This window comes from Benincasa hispida, chromosome 10, assembly GCF_027475165.1.
Source record: "Benincasa hispida cultivar pf3 chromosome 10, pf3_genome.v1.1, whole genome shotgun sequence".
Lineage (NCBI taxonomy): Eukaryota > Viridiplantae > Streptophyta > Magnoliopsida > Cucurbitales > Cucurbitaceae > Benincasa > Benincasa hispida.
In genome coordinates, this window is record NC_143487.1 from 40,148,611 (window position 1) to 40,170,974 (window position 22,364).

A 22,364-nucleotide genomic window follows, 5' to 3' on the forward strand; every position below is an offset into this window, starting at 1 on the left:
GAAGTACATATATACGTACCATTCATGTACTTGAACAATTATATGCATCTAGAGGTGCATGTATCTAAAAATTAGAAATCCATATATTTGAAAATGTATCTAGAATTGTATTATCCATTACGTATCTAGCTTAATTTGTAACATCCCCCTTAAGCTAGACTTCCATGATTCCGAGCTTCTCCTTCATTTTCTATAACAAGTATTTCTTTAATGTTTTGGTGAATATGTCTACAACTTGATCTTGTGTCTTGCAATACTTCATGCATACTTCTCCATCTTTGGTCAATTCTCTGATCAAATAATATTTGATCTTTATATGTTTACTTCTTCCATGAAAGATGGGATTCTTTGAAAGTGAAATAGATGATTTATTGTCACATAATAGGAGAGTCTCTTTCTCTTGAGAACTCTTTAATGCATGTAGTACCTTTCTTCCCCAACAAGCACATTATCCATGTTCTTCTTATAGTGGATTCTATAATCAATAGTTCCAAGAATATATCTAAGAAATCTCTTTCCAGTTTTCTAATGACTTCTTTTCGGTGATGCATAAATATGCTCCATAAATTGAGAGAGGACATAAGATCAGGTCTAGTTATAATTAAATATATTAAACTCCCAAAAAGACTTCTATAGATGATGGAATCAAGAGCTTTAATATCATCACGTTTGCTTAGTTTCAAGTCTAGTTCCATAGGAGTACTGGTAGGATGAGCTTTCTCCATTTTAAATTTTACTAATAAATCTCTTGTATACTTCTTTAGGAAAATTGCAATCCATTCATTACGTTTCATAACATCAATACAAAGAAAGTAATGAAGTAAATCCATATTTGTCATCTCAAATTCTTTCTTCATGCTCTCTTTGAAATCTTCAATCATCATGGTTGAATTTTTCGTAAAAGTTAATATAGACAAATGTTCAAGAAATTCCCATCTCTATCTTCTTTCGTGTAGAGAGCATGCTCGTATAGACATCTTTTGAAGCCATCTTTAAAAAAACATTGTCAATACGACTGTAAAAGGCTCTCGGTGCTTGCTTTAGTCTGTACAATGCTTTCTTCAATCGACACACTTTATTTTCTTCTCCAATCTTCACATAATAAGGGGGTTGTTCAAACATATATTTCGTCCTCTAAATATCTATTTAGAAAAACTGACTTGACATCCATTGGATGTACTTTCTAATCATTTTGTGTTGCAAGGGCTAGAAGCAATTGAACAATCTCCAAGCGAGTCACAGCTACAAAAACTTCTTCATAATCTACACCACACTTTTGTCTGTACCCTTTCACGACGAGCATTACCTTATATTTCTTGATATCTCCATGTTGCTTCAACTTTGTTCTATAGAACCATTTGACTCCGGTTTTCTATTTTCCGGTAGTTTGACTAACTCCTATGTCTCATTTCTTTTGATTGCATCAATCTCTTTATCTATTGCATCTTTTCATTTTTCATTTTAAATTGCCTCCTCAGAGTATATAGGATCAATATCTGTAAATAAAGAAAAATCAACATGCTCATCATCCAACATTCTTCTTGAAGTACTATAGATATCATGAATACTTATTGTCTTCCTTAGAGTAGTTTCTTCATCACTCATGGAGTGTGAAATTGAAGATAAAGCCATGGTGGAGTCTCATCAAGCTCGAAGTCTCGAGCATCTTCTTTGCCATGCATGTCAACTAGTAATGGATTTTGATCTTCATTTGCATCCCATTTCCACAATTATACTTCATTAAACTTGACATCTCGACAAATAATAACGTTCTTACTCACATGGATCTATAATCTATAAACCTTGGAGTTCTCACTATACACAAAAAAAAAAAAAAAAATGCACTTTTCTGATTAATACTCTAGTTTACCTCGTTTGTCATCTGAAATACGAGAGTAAGCAATACACCCAAGTACTTTTAGGTGACTAACATTTGAGTTTAATCCACTTCATGCTTCTTAAGGAGTAATACCTTGCACACTTTTAGTTGAGGCTCGATTTAAGAGATAAACTTCACAAATTACTACATCTCCCAAAAATTGACCAAGAAGTTTCTTAGCCTTCAACATACTTCTTGCAAGCTCCATTATTATTCTTTTTTTTTTTTCTCTGAAACTCCATTTTGTTGAGCAGTTTTTTGAACAGTCTTTTGATGCTTGATTCCATTTTTCTTCAAGAAATCTGCAAAAATGAAATATTCTCCTCCACGATTCCAATGCAATATTTTCAATCTCAAGTTACTTTCATTTTCAACCATTGCGTTTAATGTCTTGAATCATTCAAAAGTAGAGCTTTTTTTAGAAGATAAATCCATTTTTTCGACTATAATCACTGATAAATGTGAGAAAATAATGATTACCTCTATATGTAGTAGTTCTCATGGGTCCACATAAGTCTATATAGACAAGCTCTAGAGGCTTTGATGCTATCCAAGAACCTCTTGTCGGAAATAAATTTCGATGATGCTTTCCGAAAATACATAGTTCACAAAGTTGATCTTCGTTTTAAATATTTTGCATTCCTCTCACCATATATTCTTGCACATATGAGAGAAAGTGCCAAAACTTAGATGCCCATATCGACAATGCCAAAGTCATGAAGTGTCTTTTACTAAAGTCTCAAAATATACAAGCTTCTCATAGTACATTTTCATTTGGAAACATGTTGCTACGAGTCATACGAACCGTCGTTATGAGACCTCCATTATTGGTTCTGATCTCGCATATTCTACTTTAAAGATAACATCATGTCCTTTCAGTAGAAGCTGACCAACACTTAAAAGATTGTGTTTGAGCCCTGAAACATAATAAACATTAGTGATTCTTTTTGTTAGATTCTTTCTTTGGACAAGGATATCTCCTTTTCTTTTTACTTCGAACTTCTTATTGTCACCAGTTTTTACTTCATTTTGATGAGACTCATCTAAAGATATAATAATATCCTTTTTTATAGTCTTATGGTTACTACAAACACTATCAAGATACCATATATCTCTAGTGCTTGTTTCTTGGATATTGAATGTGACAAAGAGAATACCTAGATCATTATCCTTCTGCTTATGCATTAGTGTGGTTTGAGCTTGATTTGAATTAGACTTCTTGGACCAACAGTTTGCTTGAAAATACCCATAACGTCTACAATTGAAATATTGTATGTGAGAAAAATCTCCATAACCTCCACTTTTGTTTCTTCCTCTACTCGAACTTCTCCCCCTTCCTCTATTTGAAGAAGTTTGATTGTCTCTATTCTCAAACTCATAATTTTTTAAGTCGTTGGACTATCCATTTTCTCTATCATCACATCCACCTCTCTTTCCACCTGATATCCCTCTGGAACAAGTTTGTATATGAAAAGCTTCTTGTGAAGGAGTAGAATCAAAGAACTTCAATTTGAGCTCGTGGGATTGAAGAGATCTCATTAAGCTATCAATGGAGAGAGTAGACAAGTCTTTGGATTCTTCAATTGCAACAACAATATGGTCATGCCTTCTTGTCACGCTTTTAAGGATATTTTCAACTACTCTCTGATCTTCAATTGCTTCTCCATTTGATCTTGATTGATTAACAATTAAGAGAAGATAGTGGAAATTTTTTTCAATAGTTTTAGCATCTTTCATTTGAATGGTATCAAATTCAGCTCCAAGTGTCTGCAATCATACTAATTTTTCTATTTCTTCTCATTTCTATAAATTCTGCAATGTATCCCATACCGCGTTAGCAATCGAGACACCTAATATCCTTTCAAAAATATTTTCATCTACAGCTTGGTAGATAAAAATTAATGCCTTTTTTTTTTATCTTTCTTTCTAGTCTCTCTCAACTCATTGAGTTGTTGTTCTTGTGAGAGACCATTTTCATCTTTAGGCTTCAAATATCTTCTATCAACAATATCCCAAAGATCTTGAAATCCATAATTCATTTGTTGACTTCACACTCTATAATTTTTTCCATCCAAATGTGGAAGTTGAGGCTTCAAATGTTGTTGAATGACTTCTTTCAACCTTATTCCTTGATACCACTTTGTTGGAAGCGTTGATGAGCTCGCTCTAAGATTCAAATCTCACAAATTTGTTCTCTTACAAAACTCAAAAACACATAAGAGAATAATATTGTTCCCTTGAAACTCAATTTTCTTCTATTGATTTGATTGTCTTCCTTCAATTGATTACAAAGGAGGGAAATGAACCCTATATATAGTACATAAGAGATGTTTCCTAAGAGATACAAAATAAATGAAGTACATGTATACATATCATTCATGTACGTAAACAATTATATGTATCTAGAAATATCTAGAAATAGAAATTCATGTATTTGGAAATGTATCTAGAAATGTATTATCCATTATGTATCTAGCTTAACTTCTTACACATATTTCTCTTGTTTATATCACTATTTTGTAATTAATTCACTAAAAACTCATTCTTACTTTTACGTTTTTCAGCTGCATTGCAATTTCCCATTGTCGTATTCCATTATGTATGATTTGGAATGAAAGAGAAGTTGTTACACCGATTGCCAAGCTTCTCAACGTTGGTTAATGAATTGATTTTTCAAGCATCAATTTGGAGATTCTGCAAATTGTTGAACTTAATTATGATTGGAGTATCTTCTTTTTATTTTTATTTTTAAGCTCGCTCTATTCTTAGACTTTGGTTTTCATGGATGAATGGTTTTGAAGATAAAGATGTTGTCTGATTTGTTATGTGCTAAATGTCTGTTTTTGGATAATATTGGACATATTTTGTGAATGTTGAATGTGCTAGATGTTATCTGATGTGTCTACATTCTTCTCGTAAGTATTCAATTTTGGAGCTTTCCATCAAATATTCATTTGTGCAAGTGTTTGAATGGCTGTTGTGATGCTCTATGTAGCTATTGTTTGTTGACGTTTTAGTTTCTTACCCTAGTTTTTAAAAGTTGTATGGGTAGATTTTGTGTAATCTCTAGATAGCTTATAACTTATTGTTCTTTTCTTAGTGATTTTTGTTGAATCACTACTGATTTTTTCATAAAGCTAAAATAATCAATTATTTTTTTCTTTAATGGCAAATTCGATTGCTTAGACCTTGATGACATCTTCCTGTTCAAAAATTTATTCTACTAGTTATAGGGTGGTGTTCTAGGTGTCATTCTTATTGTTAGGTATTTGCTATCTGTTTGTGTGCTCAACTGTGTTCAGTTAATGTAATAAAAATCTCTAAAAATCATACAAGTTTTCCCTAACAAGTCCAAGTATAAACCGATTAGGAGGTAGTCTCGGTGAGGACTGAGGTCGCACATGGAGATATTTATTAAATGAAGAACAAATTCAGTTGATGACTTTTTAATTATAAACGCATGGATGTATTTATCAAATAATATGGTGCTCGTTGTTGTGTAAGTCATAATCTAAAAACAATTAAAATAATGAGAATTTGACGGTGAAGGATATGAAGGGTGGACGCACAATACAACAATAGATTGAGAGAAAAACCATGAAAAAAATTTAGTTGGGATTAGCAACTCTCGAACCTTTAAACCCAATAACAAACTCGTGTTCATGTTCACAACCTTTAAGAACTCCAGTTCTCAGTGAGTTAGCCACATAAATCATATTTCTATGATGCATGCTTAGGTTACTTGGAACTTAAGGATGTGTTTTATCTCTAAACACATCATTTACTCAGGTTAATAAGATCCACTATCACTTACTCTCTCGAGTAGCTGATTACTACCACTTGATGCAATCGATTAAATGAAATAAAGAGTTGGATTTAAAAACTTATTAAACCAAATGAATAGTTGCTCATCATTAAACTCATTGGTATGAAGATCAACTCATTCCAACTCACTAATGATTTAGCTTCTCATTAAAAAATAAACAAAAGCGATAGAAATAGAAGATGAAATAGATAAAGTCCTGATATATATATTAAGAGAGAAAGGAGTTCGTTATAATGTCATGAGAAAAATAAAATGTGTAGAAATGGAAATGCAGAAAATAAGAAATGAAGTAAATGGATGAATAGAAGAAGATGATGATCTCCAGTACCCGTTTCTTGTTTCCCATTGGTCTGACATAGAATTGATTTTGTGCTCTGTCATGCACGATGGAGAAGTTCCTCTCCCGAGTCTTCTTCTCTGGCGGTGATGGTGATAGTTCTTCAAGGAAGATTGTGATGACATGGATTTTATGCTATACAATGCACGCACGGTTCAAACCTATTGATATGCAATAATTACCTGACTTGACTCAATTCATGCAATACTACTTCTAGATATGCGTTATTCCTGAAGGTTCTTGTAGTACTTTGTGCGTTGTCACAAGTTTCCTTACATTGGAACCAAGTATAATTCCACCTCAAGTTTCTCGGTGTGATCCGAGGTCAAACACAGGGACTGTTTGAGGTTATTGCGTTATGTTTATAATACATGCAAACAGGTTTTTCAATCTTTTAAAAGTATTTGTGTACAAGTATTTAAAATATACGTTAAAGTAAAGTAAAGCAGTAAAATGCAATAATAAAATAAAGTGCAGTAAACCTAAGCTAAGATGGTACAAGATACAGACTTCATGATACAAGATACTGAGGTCAAGGTTGGCTGTAAAGATTTTACAAAGATCATGTATTGCGACGACAAGTCTTATGTACGAAACAAAAAAGAAAGATAACTAATATAAACATCGCAAGTTCCTTAATTGCATTAAAGTTATAAGTACGGTTCCGTTTTTTCCTTAGCGTACACCTTTCAGTAATCGGCCGCGTTCCCACGTGTCTGTGGTGAAACAGAGACGAACGTAATGAATGCAAGGTTGCTTCCATGTTTGGAAGTACTACTCGCTTTAGTTAACGTATTCTTCTGACCCTCTCTCGATAGATCAGAATGGCATCTTCACTTCTGCTCCCACAGGTGAAAATGCCATCTAGCATGCTTTAGCTAAACGCAATCATCTCATTAACCCAGGTTAAGTACTTGTTTAATTTATATTAACTACCATGGGATTAAGAACACATCATGGAGAAAGCGGTGAACGGAGGAACGGAAATAGACAGAGAAGTGATAATGAAAGCAATCAAGACATTCAATATATTTATTTAGCGTCTATGCATGGTGTGTGAATGAAGAGATAAAGAAGATGAACTACAATGATGAAAAGAGATAGAACAGATACAAATAGCGCTAATGTCTTGGCACCGATTTTGAATGGAGATTCGCTTGCTGGTAAGGATGAATCGTGTGGAAGGATGAGCTTCCCTCTCAGGCTTGCTCAACCGGTAGCAGGGATCTGAGTAAAAGAGCTTCGCGGCGGGGATCTGGCAGATGAACACTGAGACTCACCTCTCGGCCTTGTCTCTTCTTCTTCCCGGATTTCTTCAGTTTAGCACTCAGCTCAGCCTTTTCTTCTCAATATACTAGCAGCAATTAGCCCTGTAACAAGTAACATATTTTTTTGTGAATTCGATGGGGTATTTATAGGTGAAGATCTTTGACTCCAGCCTTGTGGTCCCCACTTGTTGTTATGGAAATTTCGAAGATGGAGGGATATTATTCCTTCTATTATGCAATCAAACAGTCGAATCTGCACAACCGTTAGGCATACACGTGTCACAATCCTCCACTTTTACGTTGCTCAGCTGCATCTTTTGATTAGGTGTTCGCATGCAGTGTTATTTTTATTACCACATGCGGTTGAAAGTCAGCTCTGGATCGACTGTTGCATTGCGCCGTCATTGCGTTAATCGTCTTGATGGGCGCAATGTGACAGAGATGCATTGGTCAGTTTTTCTTGGCCTTGATCGCAAGCGGTGTTATTGTTGATTGACGGGCGTTATTGATGTGGGGTGTACGAAAGAGGTACATATTCAGTGGGTTATTGATGCTTGATTTTATGAAGTAGAAATGTGGATGCTATGCGTTGATGAAATTGCGTTGTGCACTCAAGTTTCCCCAACAGAATCCAAGTGTAAATTCCTCTGAGTTTCCTGGTATGTCCAGGGTCGAATATAGGGACTCATGAAAACAGATTGCATTGGTAATTTTTATGAAAACCTTGCAGTAACCAAGTAAATAAATTGTGGGTTTTTTGTTTGATTGCGTTGACAAGAAATAAATAAACAAATGCGACAGAGTTGAGAAAAGCCAGTTGTGTGATAGATGCAATGAGTATGCGATGAATGGGTTGAGAAGATCTTTAGCTAGCGTTTCTTGGGAATGCATCAGACTATGCGATCATGTTACAACCATGCACAGCAAGTCATTTTCCAATGAAAATGCGATGCTCCTAAGTCTAGGACGCATGTGTTGAATGCAAAATATCCATACAGCTTATCCCTAAGTCTCTACTCTTGTCCTATGTGATGATGCAAAATGCATAAAAGCAAGGTGACCACATACAATCATATCCTATCTCTAAGATGCATGCGATGCGTTGATAACAAATAATGCTCATTCCTAAGCTCCTATCTCTTGTTTATGCGTTCTAATCTGGCTCTTCCAAGTATATATTCTAACCTGACCCTCCCAAGTCCAGATCCTGTCCTTAAACTACCCTCCCGAGTATCTCTAATGGACGAATGAAGCATATATAATACAAGATAGTCGCAAAAAATGAAGATTCCCTAGTTGTGCTAACTAAATGCTTCTCAACCCATTCAACTGGTTTAGCTACTCATGCGTGAATAACAGAGAGTGAACAGATATAGAGAAGGAAATTCCATTTTTATAAATGAGTTGAGTACAAAATGACAATGGAAGTTAAAGGTAGAGAGCCTAGTAGCAATTCCTTGCTACCGAGGCTTTTACACTACAATCTCTATTCGGTTCTAAAGATGTTCTTGCATCCGCAGGCGTTGGCCCTCTCTCTTTCCTTGAAGATTCTGGCGCTCTCCCGAGCTTACTGGAACGATGTGCTGGCACAACTTCCTCCTCCGCGTCCGCCTGACGAATGTATGAACTTCGAACTAAAGAATGGTGAACTGATCAACTTGCCAACCCCTTTTCTGAAGGCTGCCCTTGGTATTTATAGACATCCAAGGTGAACAGCGGCTTCTCTCTCTGATTGTACAGATGGGACGACTTTAATTCCTGATTGATGCGCCGAATATTTGTTATCGAAAAGTTAATGTACTTTGTGCCTGTTATAAGCTGTCAACTTAATTCGGATTCGACTTTCATCAGCTTTCTGTCCAATCGCGCTTAATTAGCCTTTTACCCATATGTGCCCACCATGTTGCGTTGTCCAAGTTGCACCGATCCTTCTCGGGCGAATGTTTGTGAACACAATCATCATAAAGCCTTACGGTGAAGTTGTGCTCGACCAATGATTTCCTATGATCGCAATTCTTGCATTGCGTTAACGCATATTCTGTAGAAAAATACAAAATCAACTGTTCTAATGCGATGAACGCATGCGACCATAATATTATGAAATTGATGCTTAATGGACGCAAATTAACATATTTCATCAACGCAATCCAACATTGTTTAAGAACTTATCACTATGATAACGTGCATTTTTGCCCGTTATCACACCCCCAAATTTAAACAATGCTTGCCCTCAAGCATAAGCTAAAGATTCCTTTAGCAAGTCAACTGCAATGTTCTTCTCTTAGATTTATCAAGAATACTTCGTTCAAATCCTATATACCAGAATTTCCTTAAGTCTTATTCAAGTCTCTTCTTAAAATATTTCTATGACTTAGGGACTGCAAGCTTACCTTCAAAAGGACTTTACTAAATTCCAGAACATCGCATAATTTATTTTAAAAGGAAAATTTTCTATCGGGGTGTCAAATGATTTTATCCTTGCATAAAAATTTTCTTCATTGATATTTTTTTCTAACCTTGCGCTAATCCAAGTGCCTTGCCTTCGTTTTGGCTTGCCCCCACGGGTTTCATGCGGACATCCAACTACAAGCAATGCACTCTTTCTCAGACTAAACTCATACCTATTTGGCAGTGGAGTTACGGTCATTTATTTATGCGTTGATCCTGGTGACTTACTTTCGTTTTGGCTTGCCCCCACGTTTGTCATGCAGACATCCAACTACGGGTAAGTACCTTTCACAACTTAACTCTTATTAACATGGGTTTCCCATTGCATTGACAGTGGAGTTGTTATTCTCAATTTTTTGTTTTTCCAAAATAGCAAGGTTGGAAGTAAATACCTCACCTCCAAATGTAAAATGTGGCAATGTCCTCATTGCCAAAAGATTAAAATAAGTCATGCAATGTTCTTAGAAGGCTTCATAAAGAGAGTTTGAAAGAAAGCTAGCAAACCCCTAACTTCTAGAAATATTTTACAAGGTGACTATCTTAAGATTAAGTTGACTCTAGTATATACGAAAGAAATAGAAGCATATTTTTCATCATTGAAATCATACTTGACAAAGAGACATTATGCAGTAACCTACTAAATTTATCTCTGTCAAATGATTGCAGTGATCAAAGAGGATGCGGTGATAAAACTTTTAAAACTAAAACGCAACGTTATAGCACAAAATTTGAAATAAAGATAAGGAATAATACACCCCCAAATTTGCGTTGTCGCCCGCATTGTGTATTGACGCATCCATCTTTGCGGCGATCTCTCTTCGTTGGATTGCGATGATGAAGTGAGATAATTTGCTGCTTCGTGTAGCATCTCCACAATCTTATGCCTTAATCGTTGTAAACAAACAAAGAGAGGGTCAAATGATTTAAACAAAACAACAATTTTTTTTTCTTTTTTAGAGAAGATGAGTAAGATACAGATAGGTAAATGATAGTAAAAGTGATAAAGGAATAAGAGTTCAAGAATCAAGTAAGGGGTAGTTCGGGTTTTTCAACTTTACAGAGGCTGTTTCTGGCTGGAAATCACCTCCGCAATATGCCTTGACTCGCTGTCCATTAACCTTAAATGTCCGGACGAGCGTTATTTTAATTTTCCCGGGAAGAGTCACAGTCTTGAGTTGAAGAGTAAAACCTTTTTCCCGACATGGAGGTTCTTAGTGCATATGTGTTTGTCATGCCAGTGCTTGGTGCACTGCTTGTAAATTTTTGCATTTTCCTATGTGTTAATCCTCCATTCTTCTAGCTCAACCAATTGCATTTTTTGCGCTTCTCATGCTTTCTTTAAATCAGAATTCGGCTTCTTTACCACCCATAGTGCCTTATATTCTAGCTCCAAAGGCAAATGACATGCCTTACCAAATACCAACGCATACGGGGACATACCTATTGGTGTTTTAAATGTAGTTCGGTATGCCAAAAATGCATCGTCAAGCTTCGTTGCCCAATCTTTTCCTAAAGGCCTTACTACATTCTCAAGTGTCAACTTAATTCCTTGATTGTACACTTTAGCCTGACCATTCGTTTGCGGATGGTATGCGGTGGCCACTTTGTGGAAGATGTTGTATTTGCGCGGCAACTCCTTGATATTGCGACTGACAAAGTGGGATCCTTCGTCACTTATAATGGCATGAGGAGTGCCAAAACAAGTGAAAATATTTTTCTTCAGGAACTGGGAGACTACCGCCACATCACTTGAGGCGCATGCTATTGCCTCTACCCACTTGGAGATATAATCGACGACTAATAAAATATAGTGTTTACCATTCAAATGAGGGAATGGTCCCATGAAATCAATCCCTCATACGTTGAATAATTCAAGCTCCAAGATAGTGTTCATTGGCATTGCATGTTTCCAAGAAATCTTACCTGTGCGTTGGCACCGATCACACTTCATTACGTAGTCAGCCGCATCCTTGAACAATGTAGGCCAAAAGAATCCACTTTACAAAACTTTGGTTGCGGTGCACTGCCTTCCAAAGTGCCCTCCATATGGTGAGTCATGGCATTGTGATAATATGCGGTGTTGAGCAGCATTTGGTACGCATAATCGAAAAATCTGGTTTGCACCTCTTTTATACAGATTCGACTCATCCTAATAGTAATGTCTACATTCATGCTTGAGCTTCTTCTGTTGGTGGTAGGTGTAATTTTTTGGAAATTGCTCGCAAAACATACAATTGACTATGTCTACATACCAGGGCAATTCTTCTATGTGGAACAGCTGCTCATCCGGGAATACGACACTCACCTCAAACTCATTGCGATCAACCTCAGGATTTTCTAATCTAGACAAGTGATTCGTAACTTGATTCTCTGTCCCCTTTCGGTCAATTATTTCTATATCAAATTCTTGAAGGAGGAGAACCCATCTAATCAACCTCGGTTATGCGTCCTTCTTTGTCATTAAGTATTTGATCACTGAGTGATTAGTATGGATGAGTACCTTTGTTCCCAATAGATATGCCCGAAATTTTTCCAACACAAAAATTACCACCAGGAGTTCATTCTCTGTAGTGGTATAATTTGTCTGAGTAGGGTTTAATGTTTTAGTCGCATATGCGATGGGATGCAAAATTGTTTTTCTCTTTTGCACTAAGGCTACCCCCATCACATACCCACTTGCATCGGACATTATTTCAAATGGAAGTGTCCAATCTGGCATAACCAATATGGGTGCGATAACCAATGCATTCTTCAACTTGAAATGCGTTGAGGCAATTGTTGTCAAACCCAAATTTTCTGTTAGCCTTTAACAACGCACTTAATGGTCGTGCTATTTTAGAAAAGTCTTTGACAAATCGTCTGTAAAATTCAGCGTGCCCCAAGAAGCTTTGTGTAGCCTTCACCCTAGTTGGAGGTGGAAGTTTTTCAATTGCTTTGATGTTTTCTTTGTCTACCTCCAACCCATCTTTGGAGACCTTATGTCCCAACACTATGCCCTCCTTCACCATGAAATGGCATTTTCCCAATTGAGCACCAGATATGTTTCTTCGCATCTTTTCAATATCTTCTCCAAATTGGCTAAACAGACTTCATAAGTGTTCTCAAAATCCGAGAAGTCCTCCATAAAGATTTCCACAAAGTCCTCGAGATAATTTGAAAAGATTGCCATCATGCACCTTTGGAATGTGCTTGGCAAATTGCAGAGGCCAAACGGCATGTGGCGAAAAGAAAATGTCCCATATGGGTAGGTGAGTGTGGTCTTGTCTTGATCTTTAGGAGCTATCATGATTTGATTGTATCCGGCATAACCATCCAGGAAGCAATAGAAGTCATTCCCTGCTAGTCGGTCCAGCATTTGGTCAATGAATGGCAGAGGGAAATGATCTTTCTCTCTAGCCGCATTCAGCTTGTGGTAGTCCATGCATATGTGCCATCCAGTGATGGTCCTTTGCGGTATTAATTCGTTGTGTTCATTTGGGACTACCGTCATGCCATCTTTCTTCTGCACACACTGCACGAGGCTGACCCACGTGCTATCTGCTATAGGATAGATAATGCCTGCATCTAGCCATTTAATGATCTCTTCTTGAAGACCTCCTTCATCGCAAGGTTGAGTCTACGTTGATGTCAATTGTTGCTTTGTGGTCATCTTCAAGACGAATGTGGTACATGCAGTACGTAAGGCTAATTCCTCTAATGTCGGCGAGCGTCCAGCCAATTGATCACACATGCTTCCTAAGAATGCACATCAATGCATTCTCCTGATCTTTGTTGAACGCAGAGGAAATGATAACTGGCAGCTTCTCGTTCTGCCCCAAAAATGTGTACTTCAAATGGGTTGGTAGGGTTTTCAATTCAAGTGTTGGTGGCTCCTCTAGGGAAGGTTGCATTGTTTTTCTTTCTTATTTTTTTTGTTGGCTCTACTTCTTGCTTTGCGATCATTTTTCTTCTTTGCTTGTTTTTGTTATGATCGCATTGCAGGCAGCAACGGATGCGCTGGCATCCTTTTTTTCATTCTCTTGTCAAACTTTTCTTCTTCAATCGAATTTTGGTCATCATCAGAGTCATGCAGGTCTTCTTCATCCAAAAACTTCATGGCACGAATTATGTTAAACTTGAGCTTCTGTCTGTTGATACTCAAAGTGATTTCCCCTTTATGCACATCAATTTGAGCACGACCTGTTGATAGAAAAGGTTTCCCCAGAATGATGGGCACATCTTTGTCGGCCTCATAGTCCAAAATGATGAAGTTGGCTGGTAGGATAAATTTGTCAATGGTGATCAACATATCCTTCACCTTTCCCTCTGGATGAACCATAGATCTATCGGCTAGCTGGAGAGTCACTGTTGTGGGCACAAGTTGCCCCACATTTAATTATCTAAAGATTTCCAGAGGCATCAAATTTATGATGGCTCCCAAGTCACACAGGGTTTGCCCGATGTACAGTTCTCCTATGGAGCAAGGAATAGTAAAGCTCCCAGGATCGCTCATCTTCGGTGGAATATGGATTTTAAACTTTGCGTTCATGCCACCGTGACAAATTTTCCATCTCGCCTCTTCTTAGTTACCATATGCTTCAGAAACTTTGTGTAGGCAGACATCTCCTCAATCACTTCACTGAAAGGAATGTTAACATGTAATTGCTTTAACATAGATAAAAAACGTTGGTACTGTACCTCTTCATTCTTTTTTTTCTTTAGTCTCTGTGGGAAAGGGGGTAACTGAACTCTCACAGTTCCTGTTTCAGTTGGCTTTGAGGTCGACGTAACCTCCGGTTCTACTACTTCTTCTTCTTGCGTCACCGCAATCTCAGGGTCAGCCACAATGGAAGTTGTTCTACTAAACTCCTTCTTTTCTCCCTCCACAGTCTTCCCACTACGCAATATCACAACTTGACATTGCTCTTTACCTGATCCCTCCGGGTTGCATGGAAATTCAGTTGAACTCGGAAAAGCCCCTTGCGGTCTACTCTTCAGCTCATTTTCAATCTGGCCCATCTGTAATTCGAGATTGCGGATGGACGTGGCCTGACATTGAAGCACGGTTTCATTTTTCTCTATGTATTGCTTTAGTAGGCTCTCCAAAGAAGAGAATTGCGGTGGTTGTGAGCTACTTGCTTGATTGTTCGTTTGACCATTATTGTGTGGGAAGAATCCTGGTGGCCCTTCTTTCTGCGCCACAGGTTGGAAATTTTGTTGTTGATTCTTCCAAGAAAAATTGGGGTGGTTCCTCCACCCAGGGTTGTAGGTGTTCGAAAAGGGGTTATTCTTTACAAAGTAGACAGATTGTGGATTTTGCGGGTAATCCTCCATCGCATGCCCATCATCGCCAGTCGTACACCTTGTGATGTTTTGACTGATTGCGGTTATTTGCCCAATTTGCAGTGTTGGGCTGCTGATCGCAATTGCTTGGATTAAATTCATCATTGCTGTCATTTGGTTTTATAATGAAACAATCGCACCATTGTTTGCAACAGTCTTTAAGTCACAATCTCTGATTGCTCTCTCTCTAATATTTATGGTTCTTAGAGATGCGATCCCAGATATTATTCGCCTCATCATATGCTTTATCAAGCAGACCACCAGCGGCTACCACATTGGCAGCGGTCTGCGAAGCGGGATTCAAACCATGATAGAAAATCTCCATTTGCAGGTAGTCTGGCAACCCATTATGTGTACAGTCCCAGACCAACCTCTTAAACCTCGCCCAAGCATTGCTGAGCGATTCGCCCATGTCTTGTTCAAAATTTGTAATCAATTTCCTTCGTTGGGCGTTCTCGGTAGGTGGAAAGTATTTCTTCATAAATTTCTTCACGACCTGTTCCCAATAAGTGATCTCTCCCAACTCGAGAGAATATGCCCATTTCATAGCCTGATCACAGAGAGAAAATGGGAACAATGTTAGTCGAACTTCTTTGTTAGAGATGTTCGGGAACACAAAAGTATTGCAGATTTCAGTAAAGCTTCGGAGGTGGGCGTGCGAGTCCTTGCCACGCCTTCCTCCGAATTAACCTGCAGTCTAGATCATCTACAGCATCACCAGTTTCATTTCGAATCTACTTCCGTCGAGGGCAGACCTAATGATTCCCAGAGAAAAATCATAGAGGTTTGGCGATGCATAGTCCCTAATTGGTCTATTGCGATCGTTTGCCAACAGAATTGGATTCGTCATGACATTGTTATCATTTGGTGCTCCATTTACAGGCTGCTCCGCCATCTCTTCCTTCTGACTGTGGTTGCTGTTGATGGTCTCTCAATCTTCGTCTAAATGTCTTCTCATTCTCTGGGTCGTAATTCGTCAGAGATTGAGAGACTGCAAATAAATCAGAAAAATAACTGTTAGCACTCTACTTTGCTGAAGTCCCTAACAGTGGCGCCAAAAACTTGATGTTTCCTTTTATGAAGTAGAAATGTGGATGCTATGCGTTGAAGAAATTGCGTTGTGCACTCAAGTTTCCCTAGCGGAATCCAAGTGTAAATTCCTCTGAGTTTCCTGATAAGTCCAGGGTCGAACACAGGGACTTGTGAAAACAGATTGTGTTGGTAATTTTTATGAAAACGTTGAGGTAACCAAGTAAATAAATTGTGGGTTTGTTGTTTGATTTCGTTGACAAGAAATAAATAAAAAAATGCGACAGAGTTGAGAAAAGGCAATTGCATGATAAATGCAATGAGTATGCGATGAACGGGTTGAGAAGATCTTTACCTAGCGTTTCTTGGGAATGCGTCAGACTATGCGATCATATTACAACCATGCACAACAAGTCATTTTTCAATGCAAATGCGATGCTCCTAAGTCTAGGACGCATGTGTTGAATGCAAAATGTCCATAGAGCTTATCCCTAAGTCTTTACTCCTGTCCTATGCGATGATGCAAAATGCATAAAAGCAAGGTGACCGTATACAATCATATCCTATCTCTAGGATGCATGCGATGTCTTGATAACAAATAGTGCTCATTCCTAAGCTCCTACCTCTTGCTTATGTGTTCTAATCTGGCTCTTCTGAGTCTAGATTCTAACCTGACCTTCCCAAGTCTAGATCCTGTCCTTAGACTACCCTCTCGAGTATCTCTATTGGACGAATGAAGCATACATAATACAAGATAATCGCAAAGAATGAAGATTCCCTAATTGTGCTAGCTAAATGCTTCTCAACCCATTCAATTGGTTTAGCTACTCATGCGTGAATAACAGAGAGTGAATAGATATAGAGAAGGAAATTCCATTTTTATAAATGAGTTGAGTACAAAATCACAATGGAAGTTAAAGGTAGAGAACCTGGTAGTAATTCCTTGCTGACCGAGGCTTTTACACTACAATCTCTATCCGATTCTAAAGATGATCCTGCTTCTGCAGGCATCGGCCCTCTTTCTGTCCTCGAAGCTTCCGGCGCTCTCCAAAGCTTATCGGAACGATCTGTCGACACAACTTTCTCCCTCGCATCTGCCTTAAAATGAAAGAAAACTAAGAACAAAGACGAGCGTATGAACTTCGAACTAAAGAATGGTAAACTGATCAACTTGCTAACCCCTTTTCTGAAGGTTGCCCTTGGTATTTATAGACATCCAAGGTGAACGGCGGCTTCTCTCTCATGATTGTACAGATGGGACGACTTTAATTCCTGATTGATGCGCCGAATATTTGTTATCGAAAAGCTGAATGTACTTTGTGACTGTTATAAGCTGTCAACTTAATTCGAATTCGACTTTCATCAGCTTTCTGTCCAATCGCGCTTAATTAGCCTTTTACCCATATGTGCCCACCATGTTGCGTTGTCCAAGTTGCAGCGATCCTTCTCGGACGAATGTTTGTGAACACAATCATCATAAAGCCTTACGGTGAAGTTGTGCTCGACTAATGATTTCCTATGATCGCAATTCTTGCATTGCGTCAACGCATATTCTGTAGAAAAATACAAAAATCAACTGTTCTAATGCGATGAACGCATGCGACCGCAATATTATGAAATTGATGCTTAATGGACGCAAATTAACATATTTCATCAATGCAATCCAACATTGTTTAAGAACTTAGCACTATGATAACGTGCATTTCTGCTTGTTATCAGTTATATGTATACGAAAGAGGTGTATACATAACTAGATGTACGAAAGAGGTACATACTTAGTAGGTTAGATGTATACGAAAGAGGTGTATACTTAACCAGGTGTACGAAAGAAGTACACATTCATTGAGTTATGTGTATACGAAAGAGGTGTATACGTAACCATGTGTACGAAAGAGGTACACATTAAGTGGGTTATGTGTATACAAAAGAGGTGTATGCATAACCATGCGTATGTAAGAGATTGTGTTTCCTTCGGGATTCACCAGAGGTAGTGGGCGTACTTAACTACAGTAGGATAAGTCTCAGTCTCCTTTTTGTTTCATGTGTATATGTGTCCCATGAGGACTAGAACAATTTATATGTTTCACCAGAGGTGGGTATCTTGAGGACATAGATGCCCAGCCTGACCCCAGTAGTGGGGTTACTTACTGAGTATTTTATACTCATTCTTTCTCATGTTGTTGTTTCAGGTAAGGGTAGAGATGCACCGGCGATAGACAAGCGGAATTTGTGATTGAGCCACTAGGACTAGTTTTTACGCTTATGCTCATGAGATTTAAAGTTCTTTTCATGTTCCTCTTAACTTTTACTTTTGATGATTAAAACTTACTTTTAAGAATTGTTTTTCAGACTTATTTATTGTCCTTTATGATTTACTATTGTTTTCGTATTTGAATTTAATGAAAGTCTTTTGAACTTACCCTATTTAATTAGCGTTTATTTCGCCATAACCGAGTGTCGTTTTGAGTTCCGTGCAGGCATATATTTAGTAATGGCCTAACTTAAGTCCTAGGGGGTTGGGTCGTTACAGTACCGAAGAAAGGAGGGATGGCGGTAGTCCCAAATGCAACAATGAACTAATACCGATGAGAACCATCACTGGCTGGCGGATCTGCATGGACTACCACAAACTGAATGCGGTGACAAAGAAGGATTATTTCCCTTTGCCTTTTATCGACCAGATGCTAGACTGCCTAGTAAGAAATGATTACTACTGTTTCTTGGATGGATATGTCGGCTATAACCAAATCATGATTGCTCCTGAAGATCAAGAGAAAATCATATTCACCTGCCCTTATGGAACATTTGTGTTTCGACGCATGCTGCTCGACCTTTGCAATGCGCCGAGCACATTCCAGAGGTGTATTGATAATGGGCAGAAATGCACATTATTACAGTGCTAAGTTATTAAACAATGAAGGTTTGCGTTGGTAAAATATGTTCGATTGCGTCCAAAAAGCATTAAGTTCATAACATTGCGGTCACATGCGTTCATCGCATAAGAACAGTTAACTTTGGCATTTTTATGCAGAATTTGCATTAACGTAGGGCGGAAAGCGCGATCACAAGACATCAATGGTCGAATGCAGCATTACCGCAAGGCTTTGCTGTGATTTGTGCTCGCAAACATCTTCTCAAGAAGGATTGCCACATAGAGCCGGTGCAACTTGGTGGGCACATCTGGGTGAAAAGCATAATTAATCACGATGGGACAAAAAGTTGATGACGGTCGAATCCGAATTAAGTTGATAAGCTGCTAACGATAACAAGTACACTCAGCTTTTTAGTTACAAATATTCGGCGCATCAGTCAGAGAATTAAAGCCATCCCATCTGTGCAATCATAAGAGAGAAGCCGCTTTTCACCCCAAAGCTCTATAAATACCGAAGACATCCTTCAGAAAAGGGGTTCGGTTCAGCAGTTCAGTAAGTTTTTGTTCATAGTTTAGCCTGTCCATAGTTTTCTTTTATTTTTAAGAAGTCAGAGCAAAAGAAGAGAAGAGATGCCGGAAGATCGCTTAGGGCAACTTAAGAGAGAACCCAAAGGCGTGGAAAGCAGAAAGCGTGCCGACTCTCGCGAAAGCGAGATTATCTTTGGAATAAGAGTAAAAAAGATAGTGTAAAAGCCTGGAAAGCAAGAGATTACTACCAGGCTCTTTATCCTCTTCATGCATTATTATTTTGTATTTCAACTTTATATTTATACAATGGAATTTCTTAATCTACATCTGTTCACTCTCCTAGCATGCATGAGTAGCTAAACTTGTCGAATGGGTTGAGAAGAACTAAGTTAACATGACCTAGGATCTTCATTGTTTGCGGTTATCTTGTTTTATGTTGTGCCCAACATCCCTTTAGAGCTACTCGAGAGAGAGTCTAAAGAAAGAACCTAAAACTTGCGAGAGCTAGGTTAGAATCTAAACTCAAGAGAGCAAGATTAGATCTTCATAAACAAGAGATAGGGACTTAGAGAGAAGCTCTATTTGCCAACATGCATCGCATGCACCCTAGAGATAGGTTATGATATTATGTGGTCACCTTATTTGTGTGTGTGTAATTTTGTCATCACATAGATAAGAATAGAGGCTTATGTGTAAGTTCTATAGACTCATCGCATATATCACATGCATTCTAGCATTAAAAGTCATAGCATTCGCATCGAGAGATGGTTTACTATTGTATATGTGTTGCATGGTCCCATAACATGAACACATCTTAGTAAGTGTTAGCCAAACCCTTATCAACCTGTCAATCGCATCTTTCATTCTATCAACTCTTTTCGAAACTCCGCCGCATTTGTTTATTTTTATTACCGCAACCAACAACATCCAACAACTATTTGAGTTACCGATTATTGCAAAGTATTCCTGAAAATTACTACTGCATACCATTTTTCCAAGTCCCTAAGTTCGACCCTGGACTTACCAGGAAACTCAGTGGGGTTTATACTTGGATTCCACTGAGAAAGCTTGATTGCTCAATGCATTTCCATCACCGTATTTCATCCATAATTTCACCTCATAAAACAATGCATCATTTTTTGGCGTCATTGCCAGGGACTTCGGCAAATCAGTGTGCTAACAGTATTTTTTCTTATTTCTTTTCAGACTCTCAATCTCTGGCGAATTACGACCCGAAGATTGAGAGGACGTTCAGACGGAGATTAAGAGACAGCCGCCAACAACAACAACCAGATAAAAAAGATATGGCAGAGCAGACTAAAAATGGAGCACCAAACGAAGACAACATCATGGCGAATCCAATCCTACTGGCAAATGATCGTAATAAGCCCATTAGGGACTATGCATCGCCAAACCTTTATGATTTCTCTTTAGGAATCATGAGGCTTGCCCTTGATGGAAGCCGATTCGAAATGAAACCGGTGATGCTGTAGATGATCCATATTGCATGACAATTCGAAGGACGTCGTGGCGAGGACCCGCACGCCCACCTTTGTAGCTTTATAGAAATCTGCAATAGTTTTGTGTTCCCGAACATCTCTGTGGAAGAAGTTCAACTAACTTTGTTTCCATTTTCTCTTAGTGATCAGGTAAGAAAATGGGCGCATTCCCTCGAGCCGGGAGAGATCACTTCATGGGAACAGGTCGTAGAGAAGTTTATGAAGAAATATTTACCACCTATTGAGAATGCTAGACGAAGGAAACTAATAACCAATTTTGAACAAGACATGAACGAATCGCTCAGCAATGCCTGGGCGTGTCACACCCTGCCCCGGACTATCCTCTAAGCCTGAGAAAGGGCGTGACTACAGCAATTATCAACCCTTTGGCTAACACTTACTGCCTAATAACTCTGATACCAAAATATAACTTATACACAACAGAATATTTTTTGGCCAAAAATTTATTAATTCAGAAACATAACAAGTTTAGAGTCATTACAACACTAGATTCATAAGTCCCAAACCCCCAAAACCTTAGTCCCTATATGAACAACAGTAACATAACATGTGTACAATATTTACAGTAACCACCTAAACAGACGGGTTAAAAATATCTTTATCCTTTAGTGGCAGAGCAGATGCAGAGTTATCTTCTGAGGATTTGACCGCTACCTAGGGGAAAGGTAAACATTTGAAAATGCGCTGAGCTTACGCCCAGTGATTTAAGAAAGATAATTGATTCTCATGCAAAATCTGAATAAAGAGTTCAAACTGAAATATAAGCTTCTACAGTACTTGTACTGCAGTGTAAACATTTTCCAAGCATAAAGCATAGAAAGGTATTTTACTCATAAAATAGTAAAACTATTTCTCAGTTGAAAGTAACCCCACTGTGGGTAAAACTAATCCCAACACTAACTACTAGTCAAGAGAGAACCCTTTTGCTTAATCTCTAACTCTAACTACCTACATGCACGTTGCCATACCAAGTACCGTCATACCTTAGGTACTTCTGCTCAGATACCTTCTCATATCTCCTTCAGTATCGAGTTACTAGGATACCTTCTCAAATTTCCTTCAGTATCCGGTTAGTTTGGTACCTTCTCAAACATCCTTCAGTACCAATAGATACCTTCAAATGTCCTTCAATATCTAGTTGGGTGGATACCTTCTCAAACGTCCTTCGATATCGCGTTTTAAGTAAAACTAGTCATAAATGACTTTCTCTTTAAAGCATGTAAAATATAACACATATAAAAACATAGCTTTAAAGATACTAAGCATGCTGGGTATATTTAACACATATAAATAGCTTTTAAACAAACTTCCCACACATGCATGCGTTTAAAACAA

The 22,364-nt window shown here is 38.0% G+C and overlaps 1 protein-coding gene across 6 annotated transcripts in view; it reads left to right on the forward strand.

The window, feature by feature from the left end:
• The window catches only part of LOC120088493 (uncharacterized), a 39,314-nt gene extending 34,488 nt beyond the window's left edge, over positions 1-4,826 (forward strand). For 5 of the 6 annotated variants that reach the window (XM_090306181.1, XM_039045837.2, XM_039045836.2 and 2 more), the window contains one exon: positions 4,444-4,826. The gene's annotated coding sequence lies outside the window, so the exon portion shown is untranslated. Of the gene's footprint in view, positions 1-1,204; positions 1,383-4,443 lie in introns of all 6 variants that reach the window. The other variant, XR_016524051.1, reaches the window with a different exon arrangement.
• The last annotated feature ends 17,538 nt before the right edge of the window (positions 4,827-22,364 follow it).